This window comes from Zea mays, chromosome 10 (genome assembly GCF_902167145.1).
Source record: "Zea mays cultivar B73 chromosome 10, Zm-B73-REFERENCE-NAM-5.0, whole genome shotgun sequence".
Classification (NCBI taxonomy): domain Eukaryota; kingdom Viridiplantae; phylum Streptophyta; class Magnoliopsida; order Poales; family Poaceae; genus Zea; species Zea mays.
In genome coordinates, this window is record NC_050105.1 from 1,602,239 (window position 1) to 1,607,647 (window position 5,409).

The following is a 5,409-nucleotide window of genomic DNA, read 5'->3' on the forward strand; positions in this document are numbered from 1 at the left end:
CAGGGCATAGTGGTCACCCTGAGTTAAGTAAGCGCGAGCATGTCGCACCGGCTTAAGTCGTTGTCGACTTAAGCCGATTGCTCCGTAGCAGGGCATAGTGGTCACCCTGAGTTAAGTAAGCGCGAGCATGTTGCACCGGCTTAAGTCATTGCCGACTTAAGCTGATTGCTCCGTTAGTAGGGCATAGTGGTCACCCTGAGTTAAGTAAGCGCGAGCATGTTGCACCGGCTTAAGTCGTTGCCGACTTAAGCCGATTGCTCCGTTAGCAGGGCATAGTGGTCACCCTGAGTTAAGTAAGAATGCAAGTCAACCATGAACAAACTGAGTATTCTTGAAGCCTTTTTTATTGATGACATATTTCCCACTTTACAGAATACATTATTGTCCCGATAGCTTTTGAAATACAGCTAGGGATAAAACTTCCTGAGGTGTTCTATATTCCAGGAGTTCCCAATTTCTATGCCATCCATCTGAGTGAGACGATATGATCCTGGCCGAGTGACTTCTGCTACTATGAATGGTCCTTCCCATAAGGGCGATAATTTGTGTCGTCCCTCCCCCGTTAGAATTCGGCGGAGGACGAGATCTCCTACTGAAAAGGATCGTTGTCGCACGGCCTTGTCGTGATAGCGCCTTAGAGTCTGCTGGTATCGTGCTGATTGGATTACTGCATTCAGCCGTTCTTCCTAGAGTACATCAATGTCCTCCATCCTAGTGGCTTCGGCTTCTGCTATGCTTTCGAAGATCATCCTTGGCGCCCCGAACTTGAGATCGGCGGGTAACACTGCCTCTGACCCATAGACCATGAAGAAAGGAGTGTTTCCATGCAGAGCTCGGCTAGGCTGGGTTCTTAGGCTCCAAACGACGTAGGGCAATTCCCTTATCCACTTTCCTGCGAACTTTTCATTCTTATCGAAGACCTTTTTCCTGAGTGCCTCCAGTATCATCCCGTTGGCTCGCTCAACTTGCCCGTTGGCTCTTGGGTGTGCTACAGAAGCATACTTGATCTGAATGCTTTTTTGCTCGCAGAAATCGAAGAACTCTGAACTTGTGAAGTTGGATCCTAGGTCAGTTATGATGTTGTTTGGTATCCCGAATCTGAATATTATGTCTTGTATGAATTCCACGGCCTTAGCTGAGGTTAAAGAAGCAATGGGTTTGAACTCTATCCATTTGGTGAATTTGTCGATTGCTACCAGTATATGAGTGTATCCTCCTTGAGCTTTCTTGAAAGGTCCAATCATATCGAGTCCCCAGCATGCGAAGGGCCAAGTCACTGGTATGGTCTGCAGTTGCTGTGCTGGTAGATGTTGTTGCTTCGACAAGTACTGGCAAGCTTCGCACCTCTGAACTAACTCGGCTGCGTCATTATTCGCTGTTGGCCAATAGAATCCTGACCTGAAGACCTTCCCGACTAGTGTCTTGGATGCTGCGTGTATTCCACATTGCCCAGCATGGACCTCATCCAGAAGTCGCTTCCCGGAAGATGAGAGAATGCACTTCATGAAAATGCCTGATGCACCCCTTCTGTATAATGACTCCCCAATGAGTGTGTAGTGAGCCGACTGTCTGGCGATACGCTCGGCTGCATTTTTGTCATCTGGTTCCTCTTCATTCTTTATATACCTGATGATTGGCCTTCTCCAGTCATCAGAGTCTAACTCTGGTTGATTCACGATATTACACTCTTCTGCTTGATCCATTGAGATGCTCGGCTGTAGTATTTCTTGCACAAAGACTCCAGGTGGGACCTGAGTTCGACTGGATCCTAGCTTGAACAATACATCGGCTGCCGTGTTCCGATCTCTTTCTACATGATGAAATTCCAGACCTTCAAATTTATCTTCCAGTTTTCGGACGGCGGTGCAGTACCTTCCCATTGAATCGCTTGAACAATCCCATTCTTTGTTTATCTGGCTTATGACTACCAGAGAGTCTCCGTACACCATTAGTCTCTTGATGCCCAATGATATGGCGATGTTCAATCCATGGATCAGAGCTTCATACTCGGCTGCATTATTGGAGGCTGGAAACAGCAACTGGAGGGCATATTTGAGGTGCTCGCCTCTAGGTGCGGTGAAGAGAATTCCTACTCCTGCTCCCTGCAGCTTCAGCGAGCCATCAAAATACATTGGCCATACTTCTGCAGTCTCTGGGTTATCTGGTACTTGCTGTTCAGTCCACTCTGATACGAAGTCAACCAATGCTTGAGTCTTGATGGCAGTGCGAGGTCGAAATTCGATGTCATGAGATCCCAGTTCACAGGCCCACTTGGCTATTCGGCCAATGGCTTCCTTGTTGTGAAGAATATCCCCTATTGGAAAACCAGTGACTACTATGACTTTGTGGTCGTCAAAAAAGTGACGTAGCTTGCGGGCAGTTAGAAGTACTGCATATAATAGCTTCTGAACTTGAGGATACTTTTTCTTCGAGGGACCCAGAACTTCACTGATGAAGTAAACGGGATGTTGCACTGGGTAGGCATGTCCTTCTTCTGCTCGCTCGACTACCAACGCGGTGCTTACCACGTGAGTCGTGCAAGAGATATACAGCAGCAGATCTTCAGCTGGTTGAGTTGACGTGGCTCGTCGTGGCGGCTTCAATACTGGTGGTGTTGTCAAGAATTTTTTCAGTGCATCTAGAGCTTCCTGTGCTTCTGAGGTCCACTGAAACTTATCCACTTTCTTGAGCAGCTTGTAAAATGGTAAACCTTTTTCTCCTAGCCTGGATATAAATCTGCTCAGAGCTGCCATACATCCAGTAAGTCGCTGAACCTTCTTTTGTGATCGTGGTGCTTCCATTTTCATGATAGCTTCAATCTTGTCCGGATTAGCCTCAATTCCCCGGTGGCTGACAATAAATCCGAGTAACTTTCCTGCTGGTACCCCAAAAACACATTTTTCGGGATTAAGCTTCCATCGGTACCGCCGTAGACTGTTGAAAACCAGCTGTAAATCTTCAATGAAGTTTTCCGAGTTCTCCGTTTTGATTACCACATCATCTACGTATGCTTCCACACGCTTGCCCCAGTGATCGGCTAAGCATGTTTGAATGGCTCTCTGATAAGTCGCTCCAGCGTTTTTGAGGCCAAACGGCATGGAGGTGTAACAGAAAGCACCAAACGGAGTGATGAACGCTGTTTTTTCCTCGTCTTCCTTCGCCAAGCTAATCTGATGGTATCCGGAATAGCAATCCAGGAAAGATAGCACATAACATCCAGCGGTGGAGTCTACCACCTGATCTATCCTTGGGAGCCCGAAGGGATCCTTTGGACAATGTTTGTTGAGATCAGTATAGTCGACGCACATGCGCCAATCCACTTTATTCTTTTTGAGTACAAGAACAGGGTTGGCTAACCACTCGGGGTGTAACACCTCTCTAATAAATCCAGCCGCGACCAAGCGAGCTAGCTCGGCGCGAATGGCCTCTCTCTTGTCGGGCGTGAAACGACGTAGTTTTTGCCGGATCGGCCTTGCCTGGGGATAGACCTTCAGTTTGTGCTCGGCCAGTTCTCTTGGGACTCCCGGCATATCCGCAGGTTGCCATGCGAATACGTCTCGGTTATCTTGCAGAAACTGGACGAGCGTGTCTTCCTATTTGTCGTCCAGGCTGGAGCTGATGATGGCAGTCTTGCGTTCATCAGCGAACCCCAGGTTGATCCTTTTAGTTTCTTCAGTCGACCGCATAGAGGTCGTGGCTTGAGCTTCGTTCGCCGGTGCCGTAAAGTCTTCCTCAGGCTTAGAGTTCGCCTGTGTTGAAGAAGTCGTCGGCGGCTTGGTGGTGAGGGCCGCTTGGATGGCCACTCGGAAACACTCTGCGGCGCCTTGGAAGTCAGCACGCACAGTTATGATTCCTTGTGGTCCTGGCATCTTCAGTATCATGTACGTGTAATGCGGAATGGCCATGAATTTTGCCAATCCCGGCCTCCCGATGATGGCGTTGTACCCGAAGTCGAAGTTCGCCACTTCGAACCTCAGGAACTCGGTCCTATAGTTATCCGGAGTTCCGAAGGTGACGGGCATGTAGATGTGGCCCAGCGGGTATTCTCCTTCAGTCGGCACGATGCCGAAGAAAGGAGTGTCGGACTCGTGGAGCTCTTTGAGGTGAACTCCCAAGCCTTGGAGTGTCCGGGGGAAGGTGACATTGATGCTGCTCCCCCCGTCCACTAACACCTTCTTCACCCTGCTCTCTCGGATCACCGGATCGACGAGGAGCGGGTATTTCCCTGGGTGGTCGAAGTTGAGCCATTGATCCACCCGAGTGAAAGTGATCGGATGCTCCGACCACCGGTATGGGGCGGGAGGACCGGTGGTCACCACCAATATCTGGCGATCGTTGAGCTTTTGTTGTCTTCTATTCTCCTGTGATCTGTGTCTGCCGAAGATGACGTTGACCTCCCTGTCAACGCGCGGGAAAGCTCCTCCTCCTCCCTCCTCCTGCTGCTGGGGTTGTCGTGGTTCTTCTGGCCCTCCCCTCGGTGGAGGAGGAGGTAGAGGTTGGAAGGGTCGGCCGTGCCCGATGGAGTGCTTGAAGTCCCGGTAGTTCCGAAGAGTGTGGCGCATGTCCTTGTGGTACGGGCACTGGGCGTCGAGGATGTCATCCAGCGTGTGCTCGCCTCCGCGAGGTCCTCCCCGGGCGCGAGAGGCTGGTGGTCCGGCGACGTGTACTTCTTCGCGAGGTCTCTTCTCCCAGCGTTTGTCGGGTTGCTGGTTCGCGTCGCGTCGTGGTGCTGCCGGTGCGGGCTTCGTTCCTCCGATGAGGTCCTGGGCTCGCTCGTCGGCGGTGATGTAGAGGTCGGCTTCCCGGAACAGCTCCTCGGAGGTAGTCGGCGCCTTCTGCAATATGGCTCGGACGAAGGCCGAGTCATTGGATCCTCTGTAGAAGTCCTCGATCACGGCCGCCTCCGTGACCTCAGGGATACGATTTCTCATGGTCTAGAACCTTTTGAGGTATGACCGGAGAGTTTCGTCCCCCCGGCACTTGATGGATTTGAGGTCCCACGGTTGCGCCGGTTTGTCGGAGAGGGACTGAAAATTGGCGGTGAAGCGTCGACTGAAATCGCCCCAGTCGTCGATGCAGTGTCGGGGTAGATGTCGCAGCCATTGCAGCGCGTCTTGCCCGAGGACAATGGGTAAGTACGCGGTCATCACGTCCTCGGACGCCCCGGCGGCCCGAGCAGCGGTGGTGTAGACGACTAGCCAGCCCCCTGGATCCTGCTTAGGTTCATATTTATCGACATTGGATACCTTGAAGTTTGGGGGCCATTGGATGGCCCTAAGGCGTGGAGTAAGAGCAGACACTCCACACGTGTCCTCCTGTCGTCGGGGATGATGTCTGTCCCGGGGAGGGGAGTAGTTGTTGTGGTTCCTCGACCGTCCCCGGGTAGTACCGCCAGTTGAGGCCGTTGCC